The sequence below is a fragment of the Epinephelus fuscoguttatus genome, linkage group LG9 (assembly GCF_011397635.1).
Source record: "Epinephelus fuscoguttatus linkage group LG9, E.fuscoguttatus.final_Chr_v1".
Taxonomy (NCBI): Eukaryota; Metazoa; Chordata; class Actinopteri; order Perciformes; family Serranidae; genus Epinephelus; species Epinephelus fuscoguttatus.
This window is the reverse complement of record NC_064760.1, coordinates 4,809,006-4,824,572: the sequence shown is the minus strand read 5'-3', so window position 1 is coordinate 4,824,572 and position 15,567 is coordinate 4,809,006.

Genomic DNA, 15,567 nt, shown 5'->3' with positions numbered 1-15,567 from the left:
ATGGCGTCCTACAGTATGACCTCTCACAGGGATGGCGTCCTATGACCTCTCACAGGGATGGCGTCCTACAGTATGACCTCTCACAGGGATGGTGTCCTATGACCTCTCACAGGGATGGCGTCCTACAGTATGACCTCTCACAGTGATGGCGTCCTATGACCTCTCCTATGACCTCTCACAGGGATGGTGTCCTATGACCTCTCCTATGACCTCTCACAGGGATGGCGTCCTACAGGGATAGTGTCCTATGACCTCTCCTATGACCTCTCACAGTGATGGCGTCCTATGACCTCTCATAGGGATAGTGTCCTATGACCTCTCCTATGACCTCTCACAGGGATAGTGTCCTATGACCTCTCCTATGACCTCTCACAGGGATGGCGTCCTATGACCTCTCACAGGGATAGTGTCCTATGACCTCTCCTATGACCTCTCACAGGGATGGTGTCCTATGACCTCTCCTATGACCTCTCACAGTGATGGTGTCCTATGACCTCTCACAGGGATGGCGTCCTACAGTATGACCTCTCACAGGGATGGTGTCCTATGACCTCTCACAGGGATGGCGTCCTACAGTATGACCTCTCACAGTGATGGCGTCCTATGACCTCTCCTATGACCTCTCACAGGGATGGTGTCCTATGACCTCTCCTATGACCTCTCACAGGGATGGCGTCCTACAGGGATAGTGTCCTATGACCTCTCCTATGACCTCTCACAGTGATGGCGTCCTATGACCTCTCATAGGGATAGTGTCCTATGACCTCTCCTATGACCTCTCACAGGGATGGTGTCCTATGACCTCTCCTATGACCTCTCACAGGGATAGTGTCCTATGACCTCTCCTATGACCTCTCACAGGGATGGTGTCCTATGACCTCTCCTATGACCTCTCACAGGGATGGTGTCTTATGACCTCTCCTATGACCTCTCACAGTGATGGTGTCCTATGACCTCTCCTATGACCTCTCACAGTGATGGCGTCCTACAGTATGACCTCTCACAGTGATGGCGTCCTATGACCTCTCCTATGACCTCTCACAGGGATGGTGTCCTATGACCTCTCCTATGACCTCTCACAGGGATGGCGTCCTATGACCTCTCACAGGGATAGTGTCCTATGACCTCTCCTATGACCTCTCACAGGGATGGTGTCCTATGACCTCTCCTATGACCTCTCACAGGGATGGCGTCCTATGACCTCTCACAGGGATGGCGTCCTACAGTATGACCTCTCACAGGGATGGCGTCCTACAGTATGACCTCTCACAGCGATGGTGTCTGATAACCTCTCAGAGTGATGGTGTCAGATAACCCTTCACAGTGACGGTGTCTGTCAGATGACCTCTCAGAGTGATGGTGTGACGGCTGGAGCGGGTGGAGGCGTGAGGTAATTGCAGCCCATTTGTAGCTCGACAGCTGGGCAGAATTCAGGATTGCCATTTGGCCCGGAGTGGAGGGGAGGAGATGCCACATGTTCTATTAAAATGTGATGATCCTGGCTCCCGCCGCGCCGCCGCCTCCACCCGGTTTGATGTCCTGCTCTTTAGGGCCTTAATGGGAGAAGACTCTGCTGCCGTGTCACGCCGCGCTCTCACACAGTTCAGGACACTTATTTACGCCGGCGAGTTGGCTTCCTGTTTTATGTACGAGCGGCTGCGTGTTTGCGATGCTCTTGTTTGTGTCCAGATGTTCGTGGCCGGGTCGCTGCGGGACGAGAAGCTGTCACCCATTTTGTTTTATTTAAGAGATGTGAGAGCAGGATGCGCCGCAGAAAACTAGTTAACAGGAAAAAGGTGACGGAGCCGCAGACGGCACGACGGCTGGTTTATTTAAAGAGGCAGATGACAAATAAAGCTGACATGTTTGCTGCTGTCGGGTAAAGGAGGGAGAGGAGCAGGGTGTCACTTTGTGTCGGCCTCCATGTTGGATCGGCTGAGTGAGCAGGAGGAGGCGGAGGTGCAGATGGTGTTTCAAATGGAAGATTTGTCTGAGATATGGACTCACTTAGAAGTCTAAATGTGTCGTCACGTCGTCTCACGTCACAGCAGCAAACAGAAACAGCAGACACATGCAGTGCACAAACACCTGCAGCAGCACACTGTCAAACACCAAATTATATCCTTAAATAACAATTACAACAATAAACTTCAGGTGAACATTAAATTGTATATAAAGAATAAAGAATATTAAATGTCAGATTAGATGGTAAGTTTCAAGTTTAAATCATTTTTGACTGATATTTGAACTCAAAAGTTGTCATAAAACCACAAGCTGTAATAATAATAGACAGAGCTATCATGACGTCACCCGTTGGTTTGTGGACTCCCACTCTGAGCCTTGTTTTTGGCATTTTGGCCATCACCATCTTGGATGTGGAGCCAGTAGTGATCATATCTGGGTGAGAGTTTGGAGCTGTGGAGGAGCGGAGGGCACTATCTGCAGACAGTCTGTCACTCCAAGCAGCCCTGTCCTTAATTATGAGTAACTTCAAACCTTAATAAAATGTAGAAGTTGTCATTATTGTTGAAATTGGCTATAGAGTCCAAAATTGTTTTTGTACCAGGCTGTAAATATGTTTATTTCTGCTGTAAAGTCGGACATTTTAACATGGAGATCTATGGGGACTGACTTGCTCTTGGAGCCAGCCTCAAGTGGCCATTAGAGGAACTGCAGTTTTTGGCTGCGGATTAAATAAAACCTTACACAATAATTAATAAAATTAAGAAATAAAAATGAAAAACGCAATCTCATTTGTAAGCGTGGAAGTTTTGATGTACAACAAACACAGATTCACTTCAGAGTAAAAAAAAATAAGATGATAAGTTCTATAAATTCAAAGCATAAACTTAAGAAATGAAGTCAAAGCACGTAAATTGAGGTTTCTTTCCTTGAAATTTGGAGTTCTGGTACTCAAACCAACAACCTCCAATCTGTTCTCAGGTCAAACTGATGCTGATTACTGAACACAGAGGAAAGTTTATGAACCTAGATCTTGTATTAATGATTTTAAAACATGAATAAACCTTTAATTTAAGGATTCATTTAAAGTTTATGTATTTAGAAAGCCTAAGCGACAACTCACAACATCACAACAGCAAAGTTCAGTCACTGGACCTCTTCCTCTCCCTGGCTGCAGTCATTATATATAAATGTCATCTCCGCTTTTTTCCCCATTGTCCAATCAGATGATTTCTGCAGTGGTCACGACAACAAATTTACAGTTGGGAGACAATGGAAGAGAAACTGGTGGTGCACAGTTGCTCAGCCGGACCAGTGGGTTCCCTGTAGTTACTGTTCATCATTCATTTGTTAAGCTAGGCCCGATGATAGACAGCAGGTTGTCAAACTGCCCCTGAGTCATGCTAAAATATGCCAGTTTACCCTCCCTGTCCATAATAAACAGTAGATGGATTACACAGGAAGGCGATGGGGTGGTTGCCTGGCAACAATAAAAAGATGCAGCAAACTTGTTTTTTTATTCGTGACATTCAGTTTAAACAAAAAAGGCAGTGCGGTGCGTGTGATCAGCCTAAAGTTTAGTTTATTTCAGAAGGGACGGTGCAAATGATTACACAAAATACCAGAATGAGCCAAAGAGATGTCACACAAGGCCACCTGAAATACAACAAAGCAGAAAAAACAAACAAAAATAAAGAAACAAAAAGACACACAAAAAGGAAACAGGGCATACACTTTAAAAGACCTCTTTGAACACATTAACAAAAACTGATTTTAACATGTTAGTCACAAGAATGTAATGATCCTCATTCAGTGATTCAGTGCTAAAACTTGAGGCAGAGTTGATGCAATATAAAAGGACATACAAGTTTTAACAGCACTGGAGGCAGCAGTGACATATTTCCATATAGAACAACATTGCAACAGCAGCAGGACACATTATTAGCAGCAGCAGAAAGAGTTTAGTGCTCACATGTGTATGTATTAATCATCTAAGTGTCAGATACTTTTGTTGTTCTGCATCTATAATTTATACATGTTCATATTTACTGTATAGCTGCAGTGCTAGGAAATTGAATTTGAAATTTGGCAGATTTGGTCTCCCAAATGTTGACCCCGTGGCTTCGGCCTTAGTAAGTAGATACATTCCCTCAGATGTTGCATGTTGCTGGAAACCAGTCCTCCCAGTTCAGAAACTCTTCCTATATTAGACACTTTTTATTACAGTGCAACATGACAAATGTTTGTCACTCCTACTGTTGTATTATGTATTGGATCATCTTTTTAAACAGGAAGTGTTACGCTGCTGTGGACGTAATTATGAGCTACAGCTTGAGCCCCTTTCTTTTTTATTAACCTGTATTTGTTTATGTTGTTTATTTTTTCATGTGCAATATTACTTTACAATTTCATTCACTTTGCCAATGTAGTGCAGTATCATTTTCTCAAATCCCCCTTTTTTTTTTTTTTTACGTCTGGAACCTCCTGCCTACAGCGGGCTTGAGACGCACCCTCGTTGAGGACTTGGCTCAGATTCCAGAGTTACTCTCTTATCCTGAAGCCTCCTTTAGAAATCTGATCCAGTTTGATTCGGCGGTGGGAACCTTTTGCGACTGCATGCCTTTGCTGACGTCGACCCCAGCAGGATTCAAACCCTGGACCTTCCGCATGAAAGACGAGTGCTCTAACCACTACACTTTTTCTCAAATCATGTGCAGTAATTCTCATTGTTATATCATATACAATATGACACTGATGATCAGGCGCAGTCTGCTCTTTCCATCATCTTAGTTCATGTTTAGTAACTCCTGTACTTATCTTACTCCAACATGTTGCTCTATAAGGCACTGGTTTTTGCTTGTGCTCCCTGAAAACACTTCTTATTGTGTATATTTGCCAGATATTTAATACTCTATTGTTTCTGGGCCCAGTGAGTGACCCTGACCCTGGGAGCCCACTGGTTCTGGTTGTGAATGTTAAATTGTTGTTACTGTAATTTGACGCATTCTCCGGCACAAGAATTTCCTTCAGGATAAATAAAGTTCTACTGAATTTTATTGAACTTAAAAACATGAACATTCACAGGCAAACTGCGGCATCTCTATCTATGATTTAAAGTGGATTTATGGAGTTTTTCATCAGGACGAACATCAAAGATAACGATGTATACGAGGCGTTTAAGCCACACTTATTTATACCAGTGTGTGTTTTATGTCTGTGTCCACATTTGACTGAGTTATGAAGAAGATAAGTGATGCAGTTGTTGACGTAAACTGCAGGAATTGGAAGTTTTAGGTATTTTGATCTCCTCTGTGTCTGTGCTGCAGCTCCAGCTGCTCACAAACTACAATAACTAACTTCCTGTGGTTGGAACACCTGCGTGCACCTGTCCCTTATATACTGTTAGGGTAAAATACACAGAGACAATAATGTCAAAGTGTTTTTAATGTAAAGGTCAGACTGTTCATGGAACTCGTGGAACATTAAGACCTAAGTTTTACTTTGTGTTGAAACAAAACCTGGAACATGTTTGTGAGCTCTGAAGCTGCAGGAACATTAACAGCCTCCCGCAGTAGCAGGAAACCATTAAACCTGTAAACACCAGTTAAATTAATACAGTCTAATGGGGCGGAGGAGGGAGGGTGAGCTTTTATTACACCTGCAGCTCCTCGCCTCGCTGCACCCAAACAACCTCCACCTGAATCAGTGCGGGAGCTCCCGAGGCCACTTCACTTCACTTCAGTCCACCACGTTAACCGATCAGCGTCATGTCCGCTGTGGTTACAGCTTTACTGCACAGGTTAGTGGCGTGGTGCTGTAGCGGCGTGGCGTTCCTCCCTCAGGGTCACATGTTATCAAGGAGAACAAAAGCATGGAGAAAAACACCGCTTCACTGAGTTCAGGTAAACATCCTAAATACCTCGGAGCCGAGCGCCACGCCCTGCAGCTCAGCCCGCATCATCTTCATCATGGCTGCCACGCTGCACAGCCGAGCACGCTAACGGTGCAGCCTCCGAGGCACCGCGCCCTCCACCCTCCACCCTCCTCTCCCAAACCTCCACACTTTCATTTCATCTCTCCTTCCTCTCCTCTCTTTTTTTTTATTTCCCTCTGGCTGCGTCTGCTCTCTTTACAAAGCCCCGGAGCATTATCAGAACATTACAGCGCGCAGCATGTGTTTGATTAAAAAAGTGTAAAGTTACAAATTAGTTAATAAAATCATTTAGGCCGATCGCTGCAAATGGTGATAAATGTCTTCCATATGTTCCCAATAAAACAGCAAAGTGCCATGTGCCCGTCCCCTCTGTCTTCGCCATAAACAAATAAATTAAAACAATTACCGTGCCGAGCGCCTTCCGTCTTTAATGAGAGCGCGGCCGTGTGAAATATGTGACAGCTCTCGTTTGCCCAGAACGGCGGCTGTCTCTATCGAGAGGCTGTCGGCCATCTTTCAGATAAATCGCTCCTCCACTCACTGCTGCTGGTGTTTCTCTCCTGAATCACCTGAGATCAGGTGGCAGAGCTGCTGTTCTCCTGCTGTGATCTGTGCTCGTTCTCAACATGTGGTCAGAGGGCTCCCAGGGGTCCCTGAGGGGCCAGCAGTGGGTCTAGAGGATCCTCAGCTGAAGGAAAAACTGTTTGTTAAAGGGAAACTTCGGTATTTGAAACCTAGACTCTATTTTCCCATGTTTTTGTGTCTGAGTGACTAATGGAGACAACAGTTTTTGAAATTGCTGCTGTAAAGAGAGAACGCTGCAGCCGCAAAACAGACTGCAATGTAATCCATCGTGTCATGTCCGCACTGTCGATGCAAGTCCACAAAAAGTGCTTCCTTTTGACACTGACAGGCTCAGATTGTTATTTCAAGTGTCTGACAAAGAAATTAAATGTTTTCTCCACCCGCTCCTGACCTGGTCTGTTTGGTGTCAGCCTGGTGTCACTGCCAGAGAGTCATAATTAACACTTTGGCAGTGTCCTAGGTGCCCCTACAGTGAAGGTGGGGGCAACATTTAGCATCTGTGTGAGACACACTGCACACTTCCACCAGCTCCACCAACTCCAATATAAACCTCTCTGCATCAGTGTTAGACGCTCAGAGCCACAGATGTAGTTTCCAGCCACATTTATCATACACAAAGACGTATGTTTTCCAGCGACAGACAGCTGCTTTTCTGGGCACGTATGTGTCACTCAAAGGTGGGTATTTTAAAGTGACACGCTGCTGCCCTTCTGGCCGCATTCGTGGCACTTAAGTGTTTTCTAGCAACCTCAGTCAAGTAGTTTTGTTGCCTAAAAACCCAACCTCCAACCTCTTCTTACCAACAACCCCTTCTGCATCAAGATACAACACATAACGCTTCCCCTGGCATCATTTTAGTTACTGGGGCCAGGGGCTTCTGCCCAAGTAGCAAAATATGATGAGCAGGGATGAGATCACATTTTTTTTAATGTGTCTAACAAAGTCTTGCTCAAGGAGAAGTCTCAATCTGAAGTCGATTGTTGCAGGAAGACAAAGTGGATCAAGTATAAGGTAAAGAAAAACATTTTACTTCTCTTCATTTTTTAGACACTTATGATACCAATGTCTGAGTCAAAACAAGTGTGTTTAGTGGACATACACTGAGGGTGTGCTGTTGCCTTGAGGGATTATCCTGCAGCCTTATTTGCTGCTGCGATCTCGTGAGCAATCTCGCTCAATACTGGACCAGTTTCAAAAATTTGTGTTCCCAGTTTAGTCACAAAGGCAGCAGGCCAAGCAAAGCACCCCAGATGTCCCTCTCCCCACCAACACTTTCCAGCTCCTTCTGGAGGACCCCAAGGCGTTCCCAGGCCAGATGAGATATGTAATCCCTCTGGTGTGTTCTGGGTCTGCCCCGGGGCCTCCTACTAGTTAGACGTGCCTGAAACACCTCTCATGGGAGGCGCCCAGGAGGATCCTGATCAGATGCTGAACCACCTTAACTGAACCCTTTTTGACATGAAGGAACAGCGGCTCTACTCCGAGCTCCTTCCGGATGTCTGTGGAGGAAACTAATTTCAGCCGCTTGTGTCCGTGATCTCACTCTTTTGGTCGCTACCCAGAGTTCATGACCATAGGTGAGGGTTGGGATGTAGTGTAAATCGAAAGCTAATACTCTACTTTCTTAAAATGTTTCAACCTGTTTACAACATTTCTCTTGATGAGTGTCTTCAAACCAAAAAGGATCACTGAACTAGAATCAAGAAGAAAAAAAGATTTAAAAATTATTTAACTAAAACAGTTTGATTTCAGACCAAACAGCTGAGGCCAGAGGATCTATTCAAGCCAAATAAAGGAGCAGTCCAACAACTTTGTATCACAGATCATGTTGTTGCCAGTATGCGAAAGGATCTGAGAAGAAAACCAGCAACAGAACGAACGCCTGTTTAGTTACAAACTCATCCCTGAGTTCACACTGTGTTAAACAGCTTCAGATATTTTATTTCACATGCTGTTTTATTGTTTGTTCTGAGTCAACTCGTTGTCTTTAATAACTCCCTGTTGTAGTTTTATAATCTCACCTGCAGAAATTATTGATTTCATCTCGACCGTCTGAGTTTTTAATCTCTGGATTTAATAAGAGTGTTTGTGTGTTTTTGCTAATTAACTCCATCAAACAAGCAGAGCAGCTGAGTCAGATTTTATTTCGATTTTATTTTATTTTTCAGAGGCTTCATGTTCTTGCGCTGTCTTTGTCTTTAGTCTCAGGGACATTTATGCAGGTTCAATAGAGGCAGCTCCACCCTTCAACACCATCTTTCATTCTCAGGTTTGTTCATGATTCTGAGTTCAATGTTTGTCACAGAGATATTCACATTTAAAATAAAGTGTTTTATTTTGTGTCCTGATGCAAAGCTCATCATTTCTCACAAGCTGTCTGATCCTTGTAGTTTTTCTATCATATATAATCATAGTTTCACATGAAAATGCCACATCATACCTTACAGTTATAATAATTTTGCATTTATTTGTAATTTTCTTCTATTGTTGTAAAACATATCTGTGTTTTCTGACAGATTATTGGCAGCTAAAAGGTGTAAATTCAGCTCAGATGTTGAGTAATCTTCTTGGGACATTTCTAAGGAAATTACATCCTTGTGTGATGACCCCTGTGGTGATATTAAACATTATGAAAAGTGAAGTTATTAAAAGACTGTCCTCTCCACGGGAGCTGCTGTAAGACAAAAACATCTGTATTTGAACTTCTCAACATGAATACATGAAGACTTGAACTTGTCTGCCCTCTAAAACACGCAGTCGATCTGATCTGAACCGTTTAATGTCAGAGTGCAGATCTTTAAAATGTCCGACAGATTTTTTTCACATCTGGAATCACATGTTTTATATCTGACACATCTGGACTCTTTTATCGCCGTGATCGGGAACATTTCTGTCAGCTCGTCCTGATCTGCAGAATCCAAACTGTTTTTATTAGTCAGAGCAGAAACATGAGAGACAAACTGTTTCAGCAGGGGGGACGTGAATCTGACTTTAATTTATAACCTCATGTTTATGCTGTGGTTCGACAGGATTCACTGATAGCTTCATTTTCTTAACTGAAAAAACATTTGTTTTCATTATTAGAATTTTTTTTATATAAAATATTTTGTACTGCTGAAAAGGTTTGGGAAGCACTGTACTTAACTCAGGCCTGCTGCTAATGCAAACATGTGAGGTGAACTGCAGCCTGAACAGATAAGTCAGAATGCCTTAACAAAAATCAGGGGCTCCTAAAAGAAAATCCAGGGTAGAGAGAGAGAACAAGAAAATGAAAGGAGCAGAGAGACAACAGCAAAAAAGGTGAAGAAGCTGCAGGTATGACAGGCAGAGGTGAAGGTGAGAAGTGAGGCCATGTCATTTTTAACAAATAAAACCTGCTGTATTTAAAGCTACAAAGTGCTGCAAAGTTACGCTACATTTTTTGCAAGGGGAAAAAGGAATATTGACATTTTTCAAAGTTACTTCTGCATGATGGAGTCGCTAAATAGTCTTGGAATTACACATATCGGATATGAGTGGAAAACTGCTGACAGCTACACAGAACCTTTTAGAGCCAATGCCACAGTAACATTAGTTTGTCACCTGGAGGTGCAGCTGCCTCTCCCCCACAGGGCTGTAGGCTCCACAGGAGTGTTAAAATGTGTTTGTCTTGTTGTGTTATTGGGAGCCAGAATAGAAGGAGTCATGGCTCAAAACCAGCCGCCACTGCCCGTCAACAAAAACAAAGATGGTTAAATGTGATAAGACCAAAGGACTGGACGGAGGCCATCATCAAAAATGCTCACATGTGCAGCGCACACTTCATATCAGGTTAGGGAAAAAGTATTTCCTGTTGTAGTGAGTATGAACACACCACCTCATCATCTTATCATTGTCCACCTCATCAGAAACTGGCTAGGGATTAAGAGGAGAATTGTTTCTCTGTCAGCTAACTTTTTAGCACATTAGCTAACGTTAGCTTAACATATTTCAAGTCTGCAAAACAAACAAGTTTGGTCCTATTTTTGTGAGATTGACTTCCTGTCATCATCCATCCACTGATGTCAAAATACCTTGCAGTAATTTCTCCAGTCAATGTTTGATTTTACTTTTCAAGTAATCATTCTGGCATCAGCCAAAAAAGTGACCTGACAAACGTTATAGAAATTCAGTCTGAGATCTATATTTGCAGGAAGTATGTAGCAAGCAGTTAAGTTAATGTAGTGATTTAACCCTCCCGGGATGGGCTCTGCTAAACTCCGTCTCCACAGACAGAGTGTCAGTAGCTCCACTATATTTCCACTCTGAGTGAGTATTTCTGAACACACCACCCTCATCATCTTCCTCCATTGTCTAAAAAAATAAAAAAAATAAAAATAATTTCTTTTTTTCTGCCACAGTTATTTTAAACTGAATACATGCAGCAAAATAATTAAAAAGCTTGCCAGGCAGAAACAGAAGGAGTTAAATATCTTCGACAAATAAATAAAAATCTGCTGGTTTGCTCTCTGTGTGACAGAAGTTGAAATAAAAACAAACATTTAATAAAATCCATGAACATGAGCCTGTGATTTCACCTCTGAAGGTCTGTGGGGGTGGGGGGTCTTTATGAGGATTTGGGACAAAGCCACAGTTTTAATGGGACTCAGGTAATGGTCCTTACACTGACCGAGGAGAGGGGGGGGGGGAGGGGGAGGAGAGGGGGGGCGGTCCAGGTTTCTGTCCACTGACCTTCACAGTGTTCAGGACTGAGAGGAGCCGGTCATCTGGACTCAGCAGATAAAAATATATAAAACAGCGTAGAAGCAGATGAGAGGAAATGAGCCTTTTAATTGGGGCGTTTATTAAAGGTGCAGAAGAAGAGAGAGGCCGGGGGGGGGGAGGTCACTCGAGGTCAAGTTCACAGGGACGATCAGATCAGAGAGAGTGGCGCGGTTTAGGCTCAGATTTATTTTTATCATTTATTGATATTTTTCTGTGAAAACCAAAACATTTTATAATTTTACAAACATCTAAGATTCTGTGTGACGTTATCTGATTTACTGTAAATCCACAGTGGCCCCTGAGAGCCAGCAGGGGCCCGAACAAAACACATGAACTCACTCTTTATTTCTGTCGCAAATTATTTAAAATGAAAAACCTTCTTATTACCACGCAGATTTGCACATATAAGGAATTTGTCTTGTTGATTCGGTGCACAAAGTGAAGAGACATAACACAAAATAAAACAATTTATAATCAGAGATATGAGACAGACATTAAAATATATCTGTTTTCAAGAAGGAGCTGACTGCAGCCTGCTCACTATTAAAATCAACTTGTTTTTAAATAAGGTGTACTGTGATTCAACCAGCATCACAAAGTCTGGCAATATTATATATATATATATATATATATATATATATATATATATATATATATATATATATATATATATATAACTCAAATATAGATTCCTGCAGGTTGAAATAGTGAGAGTTAAAACAGAGTCTGTTCTCACATCAACCTGAAGATCTGCTGCTGAGACGGTGTTGACAGCTCGTCTGTGAGCAGCGGCTGCATTTCTGTTTCAGCTGCAACATTGTGAAGAAATAAAAAGCTTTAACCTCTTTAAGGACTCTCGATTATTGTAAAGACTGACTGTGTTCAGACGAACCTGAGGTGACTGTCAGAGGCAGCAAACTGCAGAACTGATGAAAAGATGCGAGTGGACAGCGTGAATTGATGCAAAGAATTTAAAAGTGCATCTTGATGAATCTGCTTGATGAACGTGCAGAGAGGAAACAGGAAGAGAGACTGGAGGGAAACAAAAGAACAAACCTGAGGTCAGAGGTCACTCAGAGTCTGTTTACACCTGATATTAACATGTTTGGTGATCCGAACACAAGTGGACAACTGAGATGCATCGCTGTTTACACCTGTGTGTATCTTGTGTCTCCAGCTGACCGTGTGCGTCAACACATTCTCACTCCGACCTCATCACATGTCAACGTTTGGTCATGGCCTTTCCACATCGAGATATGACGTCAGTACGCTGTGTCAACTTCAGCCTGTTACATGCATTGTCTGTTTTCAAAATACACTTCTGTTTTCACAGGAAATGTACAGTTTGCATACAGTCTCTTTCAAAATAAAAGCACTACGTCAGTACATGCCCTGCATTGATGACGTAGTCCTTGTTTACACTACAGAAGATATGTGGTCAAATGCAGTCCACCTTTGCAAGTGGTTTGCTTAACCAAGACGCTGTTGATACCAGGCATCGACACAGCCTCAGAGTCTGAACTCGACACGGAATTAACACAAGACGTTTGTGCAAATGATGGGAGATAAACACTTCCATTGCACACCTTAAAATCTCTTTGCACTTTTATAACATTTCCAAAGACCAGAAGAACCTTTTCCAGGATCCGCAGAACATTTCCAAAGACCTCTGCAACTTTTTCATCATGAAAAAACAAACATTTCTTTCTGTACAGTTTCATTCACATTCTCACTTCAACCTCATCACCTATCGACGTTTGGTCATGGACTTTCCACGTCCACATATGTTGTCCAAGGTACCCTGAGTGTGTTGGTTGTTGATGTTCTGGGACACCGTGTCAATTTCAGCCTGTTACATGCATTGTCTGTTTTCAAAATACACTTCAGTTTTCACAGGAAATGTACAGTTTGCATGCAGTTTCTTTCAAAATAAAAGCACTATGTTGGTACAACACCGTGAATTGGCATTTTTTTCCTTCAACAACAACCGCACATGGTTGGGTTTGGCTTCACAATCTTACAGGTGGTGAAAGATCTGCCCCCCGGGTGAGGGTCGGTGGTTGTTGGACTCCTCCTGCCCGCTGTACTTGAACGTCTCCTGACGCTGCCGGGTGCCAGCCATGGATCATGCTGACGTGAAAGGACGTCTTTTTTCGTTGGTGTCTGACGCTGGAAGTCACTGACCAAGTGACGACTTCGGAGTGAGACTGGGATGTTCATTCACACATGGCACCATCATCTGTATCTCTTTGTTTCTACTTTGATTTACTTCACTGTGTATGTATTTTGTTGTATATTTTATTGTATGTATAAAGTAAACTGAGCAGCAATGTGCCTTTAAAATGGTTAAAATTTCCTTGTATCTTAAAAATTGTAGCTTAAAAATCTGAAGTTTTTTCAGGAGAACCAGCAGCTGTGTTTCCTCCACACTGTCAAATGTGTCTTGTCCCTGACATCCTCAGTGCTCGATGTATTTTGAGAGCACAGTTTTGTATTTCCACATTTTCACATTAGTAAACAGAGGAAACATCTTCAGAGCGCCGAGGAGCCGTTTAAAGGAACCATTTAATAGAAACGTTTCCCTCGACTCCTCCAAGACTTCCAGGATTTTAAGATGACAACGATGCAAAATCTGTACCTCGTTTGTCAGCGGGAAGTGTCACGAACCACACGCACACACACACACACACACACACACACACACACACCACCAAAGACAAAGTCTCAGTGTCGTTCAGTTGATCAGCTTCTGATGAAGGATCACACACCTCCACAAGGTTTGTCCCTGTGAGCTGCTTCAAGGAGCTGAGAGCGTGTGTGTGTGTGTGTGTGTGTGTGTGTGTGTGTGTGTGTGTGTGTGTGTGTGTGTGTGTGTGTGTGTGTGTGTGTGTGTTGGTGTGTGCATGTGTGTGTGCAGTGGGAGCAGTGGGAGACGGGGGGAAAGTGAAAGAGAGAAAACTGCCTCTTGTCTTTTCCAGTTTGGGGCGTCCAGATGGGAAGTCATTTTTTATTCGTCTTGAGGCGGCTCTTCACATCTGTCGGCCCAGATGCCTAATGAATACGGAAGCAGGCCGTGCTGTCGCCTCATTAATACTGCACTCGCGCGGGGAGCCCGGCCCGGCCCGGCTGCGTCGTACCGCCGCCGCCCACCGCGTCCCGGCGCGGCGCTGGAGCAGAACGCGGCACTGTGGCGGCGCTCCTCTGGGCCCGACGCCGGCAGCTGGTGCCCCGCAGGAACAAAGCTGCCGCACTTTGTCGGCCTAATGCCTCCCTGTGTTGTCACTTAAGGTCTTTATTGGTATTAATTGATACGATCGGAGCAACTTCGTCTCCCCGTCTCCCAAAACATCATCACCCCACCTCACCCCCCTCTGCTCTCACTGAGACTTCAAACAGGTGGACCTGCTGAAGCCAGCGAGGCTCCGCCCCCTCCTGAAGGTGAAGTGACGGATGGTTTTTTGGACATAAACACAATATTCAGCTCCACGGTTACACAGACGACACAAACATTCTCAGCCCATTAAAACCAGTCCTCTTCTCTCTGCTGCACGTCTCAAGACTCTCTCCAGGAAACAGTGACCTTTATTTTGAAAAGCAGGTCACAAAAGTGGTTTGTTCCTGTTTTTACCAGCTGAGGAGCGTCTTTAAAGTCAGCTCTTTTTTCTCTGAAGGTCGTTCACTTCTGCAGACAGTTACAGTTAATATGTAATAAAGTAATAAAGAGACACAGCTGAGGTGATTCTGACCTTCAGAGCTCACTGAACCTTTAACATCACTTCCTGTCGTCATTTAACGTCTGAAACGTCAGTTTCATCCATCATCATCAAGAGACGTCAAATTTTTAATAACAAATACACATCTGAGGTACTTGTACTGTACTTGAGTACTTCATATACTTCTACTCTACGACATCTCAGAGCTTTAGTTACTTTGCAGATTACAGTTTCCCATCCAGTTTCATTGATATGTGGTTGTCACAGGACAGCCACGCTACACACGTTTGATGATCTCATAGACCATGATGCATCGCTGTAGATTAAACTACCCAACAGGATATAGAGGAGTTGAAATGAGCACAACTTTAAACATCTTCAACAGTAATATTAATCCAGAAACATCAAAGAAAAACAGGGACAGGAAACATTTTACTGCACAATCAATTCTTTTACTTTTATAATTTAACAATAATTTGCTGATACTACTCATGAGGTTCTGCATGCAGGACTTTGACTCATAGTAGACGACTTGTACAGAGTGGTATTAGTACGTTTTACTTCAGGAGGGTGTCAGGTGTTGACAGATCTGTCATGTTCACCTGGACAGCACGGGCTGATCACGAGACA